Source organism: Mauremys reevesii, linkage group 1 (assembly GCF_016161935.1).
Source record: "Mauremys reevesii isolate NIE-2019 linkage group 1, ASM1616193v1, whole genome shotgun sequence".
Classification (NCBI taxonomy): domain Eukaryota; kingdom Metazoa; phylum Chordata; order Testudines; family Geoemydidae; genus Mauremys; species Mauremys reevesii.
In genome coordinates this window covers 8,807,471-8,819,509 of record NC_052623.1, presented here as the reverse complement: position 1 = coordinate 8,819,509, position 12,039 = coordinate 8,807,471, and the positions used below count along the sequence as shown (strand labels likewise).

Below are 12,039 nucleotides of genomic sequence, written 5' to 3'. Positions count from 1 at the left end.
AGCATAGCACAAGTTTGGACTACAGACAGTATAGAGCCAATATTTATAACTTTAAATACAAAAATGATACATGCACACAGACAGCATAATTATAGCCAGCAAACCATAACCTTGTCTTAGACACCTTTTTTCACCCACTTTATACAAGACTTGGTGCCACTACAGGACTTTGCTTGCAACTATGATTTATATGGTCCCAGTTAACGTCAATAATGTCACAGACTGTTAGAAGTATGTCCAGGGCATTCAAGAGCAGAGCACATGTTCGGGGGAACTAGATTGGGGCTAGCGAGAATAGGCCTTTGGGTGGCGGATGCAGCAGACACACAGCTGGGAGCGGGTGGCTCTCTGTTACCTTTTGTAACTCTGCTTTAGTTCTAATCACACCTCCCTTCTTTGAGTGCAGACTGTGGCTCCTTTTCATGAATTCCCAAGACAACCCCTGGTACCGGAGGGGAGACCAGAGGAGAAGGCAGAGATAACAGGGCTGTGGGGAACAACAAAGGATCCATTCTGGAGATGGAACAACTGAAACCCCCAAGGAGTTGAAATTCTTGGGTAGTTCAGCAGACTCCGGGAAGAGATTTAGGCAGAGTTTTGAGATATATCTATGCAAGCAGCTGGGTTTGGTGAGAAAGGAGACCAGAAGACAATAGCAATCCTTTTAAACATGTCAGGACTTGATCAGGGGGTGGCTTTATTAGCATGGAACTTGGGCTTTATCTACACTAACCTTTTTGTCAATAAAAAACACATCCCTGACCGACAAAAGTTTCACCAACAACAGCGCCGGTGTGGACAGCCCCACGTTGGCAGGAGATACTCTCCAGCCGACACAGCTCCTGCCGCAAAGTAGGGGTGGTTTAATTATGATGGCGGGGAGCTCTGTCCTGTCAGCGTAGAGTGGCTACACAGCAGACCTTGCAGGGCGCAGCTGCAGCAGTGCATTTGTGCTGCTGTGAGGTGTGTAGTGTAGACATAGCCCCAGTGGGGCAGAGGGAGCAGGTTATTACACACTTTACAGAAATGTGAAGTGCATTGTGTAGCGCAAAAGAGCAAAACATTTGAAAGGTGAATGTTTCACCTTAGAAGAGAAAACGAAGGTGAATCCTTTGATGAATTCCTAACTGAGCTGGAGCTAATGAGCCCAACCTGCAACAGTGCTCAGGCCGGTGGGGTGAGAGCAGGAGTTCAGCCCAAATTCAGTGCACCTGGAATGATAGATACAAAGCAGCAGACACACAACGGGTTGGTTCGTGCCCTGAAGAACGCTGGGAGTGTTATGTAGAGAGACGTAGGGATACACAACGAATGACAGGGAGTCTGGTCCATTTCCTACCAGTAACATTGAGTAGCAGGTATCGTTGAACTTTGAATTTCCTGTGTTCCTTTCAACCTGCCCAGACCCAAAATGTGGCACCCAGGGTGTGACAAGGACCCAGACAGAGGCTCACACAAATATTGTCCTTGCAGGGGACTCCAGATAAATGTGTAGATTATATGGCCAGGAGGGATCCTGCTCTGACCTCCTGGATTGCACAGGCTGTAGGACTGCCCTAGATTAATTCCTGTTTGAACTAGAGCAGATATTTGAGAAAAAAACATTTCATCTTGATTGAAACGTGGCCAGTGATGGAGACACACCACAATCCTTGCTAAATTGTTTCAATGGTCAATTATCCTCAGTGTTGAAAAATTCCACTTTGTCTCTCATTTCAATTTGTCTAGGTTCAATGCCCAGCCACTGACTCTTGTTAGACCTTTACCTTCTAGTTTTAAAAGCCCACTTTATCAAATGTCTGTTTCCATTTATAAGTGCTGATAGAATGCAATCACGTCACTCCATAACCATTTCCTCATGAAGTGGCTGAGTTCACTGAGGTCCTGGGGCAGAGTTGCACCGCCCTCCTCCCTTCCCCCCACCCTCCAGAGAAAGTTCTGTCTCCTGCACTGACAAGCTTTACCCCTGCTGTCGAGAGTCCCATTGTGCCAGAGAAGTGCAGTTGCTTGAACTTAGGGTCTGTCAGTCCCAAGGCCTTTGGGTACATTGAAGGTAAGGAGCAAGAGCTTGAACTTGACATTCTCTGGGAAACCAGTGTGGAGCGTAGAGAACAGGTCTGATGTGCTCGCAGTAATCTGTGCTGCTGAGGAGACTCTGCAGCCTTTGGTACCATTTGGAGTTTCGTAAGCACTGAAGATATCCTGCCCAGGTGTATTCCATTCTATAGTCTAGACAGGAGTGACTAAGGTCTATGTAACTAAAGCCAGCTCATCATCCACCAGGGTGGGACAGAGTCTCCCAGTCAACCAAAGATGGTAGAAAGCACAGCTCACAGACGCTGCTATCAGAGAGCTCAGTGTCAGCACGGCATTCAAGAGCCCTCTAGACTATGGATGGAATTGTCCAGGTGTGGGTGTGAACCTTCAGCCAAAGAAGGCTGCATCGTAGCTGCCAACTCTTCAAAATATTTAGTTCTGCGCACAATCATCACCTCTGTCTTTAGCCAGCTGTTCCATCCAAAAACAAGGCCATCTTGGCAATAGTGGTGTGGTCAAGTGGGAAGGAGAGGGAGGAGCTCGGTGCCACCTGCACATTGCTGGTGTTTGAGTCCATGTTGTGGGAGAAGTTCTGATAGAGGCTGCATGGAGATGTTGAAAACCCCCATAGAGAGAATTGATCCTTGTGGGAATCAACCAGGGATGGGTCTAGTGCTGGAGGTGCAGTTTTCCATCCTCACTAATTGGGTGCATCCCTCCAAGAAGGATTCAGACCATTTTAGTGAATCCCTGGGGGGAGGGATAGCTCAGTGGTTTGAGCATTGGCCTGCTAAACCCAGGGTTGTGAGTTCAATCCTCAAGGAGGCCACTTAGGGATCTAAGGCAAAAATTGGTCCTGCTAGTGAAGGCAGGGGGCTGGACTCAATGACCTTTCAAGGTCCCTTCCAGTTCTAGGAGATTGGTATATCTCCAATTATTACCTTATTACCTCCTGCCCCTCAGGTGTGACAGCAGTATCTCATTGTTAACAGTGTCAAACAGTGCAAAGAGGTACAGGAGGATCAGCATGGATGTGTGAACCCCTGTCCACTAGAGCAAGTTGCATAGGACAGCTCAAAAAGAACAGGAGTACTTGTGGCACCTTAGAGACTAACAAATTTATTTGAGCATAAGACTAACATGGCTGCTACTCTAAATAGGACAGGTCAGCGATTTGTCATGAGGGATATAAGAACATATTGTGATAGACCCAGGCCAGGTGGGTACAGCAGAATAGCAGAAGGCAGATATAGTGGCCAGTGGATTAACAGTTTTCTGTTCCCTGACTGACCAGAGCAGGGGCTGCTCCAGGCTAATGAGAACACCTGACTCTAATTAACCTGTAAAGAGTCAGGTGAGGCCATTCAGTTACTGTGACCACTTGACTCTAATTAAGGCCCTGCTGTTACTATAAAAAGGGCTCACTCCAGTCAGGCAGGGGAGCCAGAGGAGAGGAAATGCAGCTGAAGGGATGGTCACTGAAGACACCCTCAAACCATCGTTAAAGGAGTCCTAAGGTAAGGGTGAAGAAGGGAAAAGCAGGAGAGCTGTGGGGAAGTGGCCCAGGGAAATGTAGCAACTCTGGCAGTGAAAGGCTGGCTGCCAACAACTGCTACCATTAGGGTCCCTGGGCTGGAACCCGGAGTAGAGGGCGGGCCCGGGTTCCCCGCAACCCACCACTACAGGAACAGCTCCTGGGAGGGGAAGTCAGGTCCCTGTCAGGACAGGAGGCTGAACAGAGACTGTGGGAGTTCTCTCACCAACCGCCTTGCAGCCTATGATGAAAAGGGCTCAGTAGACTGTAACCCTGGCCCTAGAGAGAGAAGGGCGACGTGGAGGGTCACAGTGAGCCACTGGAGGCTAAGCATAAACCGCCTAGAAGCGCAGGACCCACAGGAGCAAGGTCAGAGCTCTGCCACAATATATAACATGAGAACAGCCCTACTGTCAGACCAAAGGTCCATCTAGCCCAGTATTCTCTCTTCCGACAGTGGCCAATGCCAGGTGCCCCAGAGGGAATGAACAGAACAGGGAATCCACAAATGATGCATCCCCTGTGGCCCAGTCCCAGATTCTGGCAAACAGAGGCTAGGGACACCATCCCTGCTCAACCTGGCTAATAGCCATTGATGGAGTTCCACGGGTTGACTGTGTGTTGTGTGAAGAAATACTTCCTTTTGTTTGTTTTAAACCTGCTGCCTATTAATTTAATTGGGTGACCCCTAATTCTTGTGTTATGTGACAGAGTAAATAACACTTCCTTATTTACTTTTTCCACACCAGTCATGACTTTATAGCTCTCTAACATTTTCCACCTTAATCATAGCTTTTTCCATCTGAAAAGTCTGTGTCTTTTTAATCTCTCCTCACCCAGAACCTACTCCATACCCATCATTATTTTTGTTGTCCTTTTTTGAACCTTTTCCAATTCCATATTTTATTTTATTTTAGATGGGGTGACCACATCTGCACGCAGTATTCAATATGTGGGTGTACAATGGATTTATATAGAGGCAATATGTTATTTCCTGACTTCTTATCTATCCATTTCTTAATGATTCACAACATTCTGTTAGCTTTTTTGACTGCTGCTGCACATTATGTGGATGTTTTCAGAGAACTATCCACGATGACTCCAAGATCTCTTTTTTGAGTGGTAACCAGACCCCAACATTTTATATGTATAGTTGGGATTGTTTTCTAATGTGCATTAAATTGCATTTATCAACACTGAATTTCATCTGCCATTTTGTTGCCCAGTCACCCAGTTTCGTGAGATCCCTTTGTAACTCTTTGCAGTCTGGTTTGGATTTAACGATGTTGTGTGGTTTTGTATCATCTGCAGATTTTGCCACCTAACTCTCTACTCCTTTTTCCAGATCATGTATGAATATGTTGAATAGGAATGATCCTAGTACAGATCCCTGGGGGGGTGTCATAAACAAATAGTTAAGGGTTAATGCCTCTTTTACCTGTAAAGGGTTAAGAAGTTCACCTAGCCTAGCTGACACCTGACCAGAGAAATGGAGTGGAAAAGATCAAGGAATCAGCCTCTTATCAGAGCAGTGAGTAAGAAGGAAGGAAATAAATAGGTTTATGTTTATTTTCTTTTGTAACTTGTCTTGGCATTAGGGGAATAATCAAAATTGGGTATTCTTGTGTGTACTAAGGTTTTTGCCCAGGGGAACATCCTGTCTTTTAAATCTGTTGTCTGTGAGATGAGCTTGTATGCTGTCTCCCAGAGGTTTTTTTTTCTTTTACCTTTCTTTTCTTTAATTAAAAGCTTTCTTTTTAAGAACCTGATTAATTTTTTCCCTGTTTTTTAGATCTAAGGGGATTGGATCTGGACTCACCAGGGATTGGTGGGGGGGAAAAAGGGAGAAGGAATGAGTAATTCTTCCTTGTTTTAAGTTCCAAGGGGTTTGGATCAGTGTTCACCAGGAAATTGGTGGAGGAGTCTTTCAAGGCTGCCCAGGAAGGGCAAGGTTTTTTGGGGGGAAGACAGTTTTCCAGATATCAGAGGGGTAGCCGTGTTAGTCTGGATCTGTAAAAGCAGCAAAGAGTCCTGTGGCACTTTATAGACTAACAGACGTTTTGCAGCATGAGCTTTCGTGGGTGAATACCCACTTCGTCGGATGCAAGTAATGGAAATTTCCAGGGGCAGGTATATATATGCAAGCAAGAAGCAAGCTAGAGATAATGAGGTTAGTTCAATCAGGGAGGATGAGGCCCTCTTCTAGCAGTTGAGGTGTGAAAACCAAGGGAGGAGAAACTGGTTCTGTAGTTGGCAAGCCATTCACAGTCCTTGTTTAATCCTGAGCTGATGGTGTCAAATTTGCAGATGAGCTGAATCATAGAATCATAGAATCTCAGGGTTGGAAGGGACCTCAGGAGGTCATCTAGTCCAACCCCCTGCTCAAAGCAGGACCAAACCCAACTAAATCATCCCAGCCAGGGCTTTGTCAAGCCTGACCTTAAAAACCTCTAAGGAAGGAGATTCCACCACCTCCCTAGGGAACCCATTCCAGTGCTTCACCACCCTACTAGTGAAAATGTTTTTCCTAATATCCAACCTAAACCTCCCCCTCTGCAACTTGAGACCATTACTCCTTGTTCTGTCATCTGCCACCACTGAGAACAGTCTAGATCCATCCTCTTTGGAACCCCCTTTCAGGTAGTTGAAAGCAGCTATCAAATCCCCCCTCATTCTTCTCTTCTGCAGACTAAACAATCTCAGTTCCCTCAGCCTCTCCTCATAAGTCATGTGCTCTAGCCCCCTAATCATTTTTGTTGCCCTCCGCTGAACTCTCTCCAATTTATCCACATCCTTCTTGTAGTGTGGGGCCCAAAACTGGACACAGTACTCCAAATGAGGCCTCACCAGTGCTGAGTAGAGGGGAATGATCACATCCCTCGATCTGCTGGAAATGCCCCTACTTATACAACCCAAAATGCCATTAGCCTTCTTGGCAACAAGGGCACACTGTTGACTCATATTCAGCTTTTCGTCCACCGTAACCCCTAGGTCCTTTTCTGCAGAACTGCTGCCCAGCCATTCGGTCCCTAGTCTGTAGCAGTGCATGGGATTCTTCCATCCTAAGTGCAGGACTCTGCACTTGTCCTTGTTGAACCTCATCATATTTCTTTTGGCCCAATCCTCTAATTTGTCTAGGTCTCTCTGTATCCTATCCCTACCCTCCAGCGTATCAACCACTCCTCCCAGTTTAGTGTCACTGCAAACTTGCTAAGGGTGCAGTCCACACCATCCTCCAGATCGTTAATGAAGCTCAGCAGTTTCTCTTTGAAGTCTGGTCCTGAAGTTTTTTTGCTGCAGGATGGCCACCTTAAGATCTGCTATTGTGTTCCAGGACCAGCTGCTCCAAGAAGCAGTCATTTAAGTTGTCAAGAAACTTTATCACTGCATCCCATCCTCAGGTGACATGTACCCAGTCAATATGGGGATATTGATTGATTCATTCATTCATGCCCGTCACCCCAACCGGGGTATGGGCCGCCAACAACAGATCTCCATAGTCTTCTATCCTGGGCCATTCGCTCTAGCTGGTTCCAGGTATAGCCCATTTTTTTGCTATCAACCTGAAGGTCGCGTCGCCAGGTATTTCTTGGGCGGCCTCTTTTCCGCTTGCCTTGGGGGTTCCACTGCAGTGCCTGTCTGGTGATGTTGGTTGGCTGCTTGCGTAGTGTATGTCCTATCCAGCCCCACCTTCTCCTTCTAATTTCTTCCTCTGCTGGGAGTTGATGGGTCCTCTCCAAGAGGTGGATGTTACTGATGGTGTCTGGCCAGCGGATCTGGAGAATCCTTCTGAGGCAGCTATTAATGAAGGTCTGGATCTTCCTGGTGGTTGTTTTGGTTGTCCTCCAGGTTTCAGCTCCATACAGTAAGACTGATTTCACGTTGGAGTTGAACAGTCGAATCTTTATTGCCAAAGACAGCTCTCTGGAGCTCCAGATGTTCTTGAGCTGTAAGAAGGCTGCTCTTGCCTTACCAATCCTTACTTTGATGTCTGCGTCTGTGCCACCCTGCTGGTCGATGATGCTACCTAGGTAGGTGAAGGACTGCACTTCTTCCAGGGGGCTTCCATTCAGTGTGACTGGGTCGTTGCTGATGGAATTGATCCTAAGGATCTTGGTCTTGTCCTTGTGGATGTTGAGGCCAACCTGTGATGACGTGGCTGCCACTACGTTGGTCTTCTCTTGCATCTGCTGTTTACTGTGCGAAAGGAGTGCAAGGTCGTCGGCAAAGTCCAGGTCATCAAGCTGGGTCCACAATGACCATTGGATTCCATTCCTACGCTTGTAAGTGGATGTCTTCATAATCCAATCGATGACGAGAAGAAAGAGAAGTGGTGACAACAAGCATCCTTGTCTGACTCCGGTTCGCACCTGGAAGCTGTTTGTGAGCTGCCCTCCATGGATCACTCTACAGTGTATGCCGTCGTATGAATTCTTGATCAGGTTGACCACCTTTGCTGGGATGCCATAGTGCCGAAGGAGCTTCCAGAGGGTCTCTCGATCCACGCTATCGAATGCTTTCTCATAGTCAACAAAGTTGATGTACAACGAGGAGTTCCACTCCATAGACTGCTCGACTATGATGCGGAGCGTTGCTATCTGGTCCGTGCATGATCTGTTCTGCCGGAAACCTGCCTGTTCATCTCGTAGCTGTGGATCGACGGCATCCTTCATTCTCTCTAAGAGGACTCGGTTGAAGACCTTCCTGGCACCGACAGGAGTGTGATTCCTCTATAGTTAGCACAGTTGCTGAGGTCTCCTTTCTTGGGGATTTTGATGAGATATCCCTCTTTCCAGTCAGCCGGAATCACTTCTTCTTCCCATATTTTCTCAAAGAGGGGGTACAGCATTTCCACTGAGGCATCCAGGTCTGCTTTCAGGGCCTCTGCTGGGATATCGTCAGGTCCAGCCGCCTTCCTGTTCTTCATCATGGTGATGGCTTTTCTGATCTCGTCTCTGGTTGGTTTATCGCAATTGATTGGGAGGTCCTCGTTGGCTGGGTCGATGTCTGGTGGATTTGGTGGTGCTGGTCTGTTCAGGAGTTCCTCAAAGTGCTCCGCCCATCTGTTCATCTGTAGTTCTATTCCTGTTATAGACTTTCCCTGCTTGTCTTTAACGGGACGTTCTGGCTTGCTGAACTTTCCAGACAGTCGCTTGGTAGTATCGTACAGCTGTTTCATGTTACCGCTGTATGCTGCCTGCTCTGCTTCTGCTGCCAGTCCATCCACATAATCTCTCTTGTCCTTCCTAATATTCCTCTTCACTGCTCTGTGGGCTTCATACTCTTTTTGAGCTTTGGCCTTTGCTGCTCTAGTCCTGCTGTTGTTGACTGCTGCCTTCTTCTTCTTTCTGTCTTCTATCTTTGTCAAGGACTCTGCTGTGATCCACTCTTTCTGCTGGTGTTTCTTAATTCCAAGCACTTCCTGGCATGCTGACCTAAGTGTGTCTCTCACTTTCTGCCATCTGTTGAGTACACTGTCTTCCTCTTCCTCAGACCGATCCTGTAGTACTGAAAACTTATTCTTCAGCGTCAATCCAAAATCTTCCTTGGTCTTATGGTCCTTCAGAAGGTTGACGTTGTACTTCGCTCTTCTGTCTGACGCGTCTATCCAGTTCTTCTTCAGCTTCAGCTTCAATCTGGCCACCACTAAGTGATGGTCGGACGCCACGTCTGCTCCTCTTCTAACTCTAACGTCCTGCAAGGATCTTCTGAACTTCTTGCTAATGCAGACATGGTCGATCTGGTTTTCTGTCATGCCTGCTGGCGATACCCAAGTACTCTTGTGGATCCGCTTGTGAGGAAAGATGCTGCCTCCTATGACCAGATTGTTAAGTGCACACAGATCCACAAATCTCTCTCCATTCTCACTCATCTCTCCCAGAGCATGGGTCCCCATGACTTGTTCGTATCCTGTGTTATCAGGTCCAATTTTGGCATTAAAGTCTCCCATAAGGATGGTAATGTCTTTGTCTGGGAGAGTCTCTAATATTTTCTGGAGTCTGTTGTAAAAGTAGTCTTTGTCCTCCTCTTCACTGTCATTGGTTGGAGCGTAGCACTGAACAACATTCATCTTAATCCTCTTCATTTTAGTTCTGAAGGATGCTGTGATGATCCTGGGACCATGTGCCTCCCAACCAATCAGTGCTCTCTGTGCCTGCTTGGACAACATGAAGCCTACTCCCTGTGTGTGGTGTGCGTCGCTCTCTTCATGTCCTGAATACAGCAACAGCTCTCCTGTCAACAGTCGTCTCTGTCCAGCTTGCGTCCATCTTGTCTCGCTAATGCCTAGTAGGGTCAGGTTGTTGCTCCTCATCTCTGCTGCAACCTGCGCCGTCTTTCCTGACTCGTACATGGTCCTCACGTTCCATGTGCCGATGGTAATCCTCCTGGCTGCAAGAAGGGTGATCGGCTTAGTGGCTTCCTCGCGGCTTTCACCACCCAGCGTCATGCATCTTCGAGTTGAAGACCCTTCTTTTTCCAGGCTAAAAGTCTCTGTTAACTCTATTGTTGGCGTTTCTGTAGCAAGCTGATTTTTACAGGGTGGAGTTGCTAGCCCCACGCCCAACCCTCCTCCTTTACCCTGACTTGGGACAGGCAGATGGCCCCAAAGGACCTCTCTGGTGGAGTTTGGGGATATTGAAATCCCCCATTATTATTATTATTGAGTTTTTTATTTTAATAGCCTCTCTAATCTCCTTGAGGATTTCACAGTCACTATCACCATCCTGGTCAGGTCATCGGTAATATACCCCTACCACTATATTCTTATTATTAGAGCATGAGATTACTATCCACAAAAATTCTATGGTACAGTTTGATTCATTTACGATTTTTACTTCATTTGATTCTACGCTTTCTTTCACATATAATGCCACTCCCCCCCACCAGCACAACCTGTTCTGTCCTGCCGATATATTTTGTACCTTGGTATTACTGTGTTCCATTGATTATCCTCATTCCACCAAGTTTCTGTGATGCCTATTATATCAACATCCTCATTTAATACGAGGCACTGTAGTTCACCCATTTTTTGTTTCGATTTCTAGCACTGGTATATAAGCACTTTAAAAACTTGTCTCCTTTTAGCTGTCTGCAATTACACGATGTAATTGAATGGGAGTCTTTTTTATTTGACTGTTTCTGATCAGACCCTGCCATTTTCATTTGGGAAGATCCTGAGTACCGCAATCCAGCCTTGGAGACTACAACTCCCATGATGCCTTGGGGAAGAGAGAGAGAGAGAGAGATTTCCACTTCCAGAGGATGCCCGGAGAGCGTGTGGTGGGCTATACCTTGGAGGGGAGCTGGGATTTTGGTCAGGGGAACATAGATTGCTTTGTGGAGCTAAGTCCAAGCCAGAAACTGCTGCTGAGAGAACTGCTGGGGCTTTGACCAAGCAGGGAGCCATGGAGACGATTGCTGGGCTTCCCTGCAGCCAGGGCAGTGACTGTTGCTGAGTTCAGAGCTGACAGAGGTGGGCCTGCAGTGAAGCCAGTGTGTGTAACTTTCACCTTTGTTGTTTGGAGAAGTGCTTGCAAGGGAAGGGGCATAGCAAAGAGACGTTAAGGGGTTGCCTGAGACTGAGAAGAGACGCAGTGGTCTTATCATCTAACCAGAATCCAGGGTGACTGACCTCTGGTTATAACAACTCCCGCCTTCAGAGGGGCTATGCAGCTTGGAAGGATCCCAAGTTAGGATTGCTCTGTCCTTGGTTACCTTGGCTGGACAGACAGAATGCTGTCCCAGGCTTCAAGATCTTCACCCGTGCCCACTCAAGCACGCGTCCAGAACTCTGACATTCACAGGACTGCACACCCAGGGGAGAGGTAACGGGTGACAGTGTAGATGTAAATTGGTGACGTTTCATTTACTACTGTAAACTGCATGTATTAATTGATGTATTGAAGTGTCTCCTGCTGATTTAATTGATTGTGATTTTTTAATTAATCTCAATCTATTATATCATCTTTCTTAAATTGTGAAGTAAAGGTGTGTTACCTCTAAGCCAAGTGTATATCGGGTATATATTCTTTAGAATTGGTACTTTTGAGTTAGACCAGGTGTCAGAGAACCTAATCAGCACATTCTTGACCAAGAGGACAATGCAAGAACACACAGATCTTTCAAGTAACTATGTAAACACATTCTAAAGAGATGGTACAGGGATACACTGACCCTTCATTAGATAAGGTGGGAATGACAGAATAATGGATGAGGATGTGTTGTTCTAACTAGCAGGGTGGTAACTAACAGTGTCTGGAGTATAATATGTAACTTGTTTGTATCAAAGGCCTGGTCTACACTAGGAGTTTATGTCAAATTTAGCAGCGTTAATTCGACTTAACCGTGCACCCGTCCACACCAGGAAGCTAATTAGTTCGACCTAGAGGGCTCTTTAGTTTGAATTCTGTACTCCTCCCCGACGAAGGGAATAGTGCTAAATTCGACAGGGCTATGTCGAATTAGGC

General features: G+C 46.6%; 1 long non-coding RNA gene across 1 annotated transcript; it reads left to right on the top strand.

Annotated features, from left to right (window-relative positions):
• The first annotated feature begins 3,492 nt into the window (after window positions 1-3,492).
• On the top strand, window positions 3,493-11,575 carry LOC120395753. Its single transcript, XR_005592762.1, has 2 exons — window positions 3,493-3,554; window positions 10,720-11,575. It is a non-coding gene; the product is annotated as an uncharacterized LOC120395753 (long non-coding RNA).
• The last annotated feature ends 464 nt before the right edge of the window (window positions 11,576-12,039 follow it).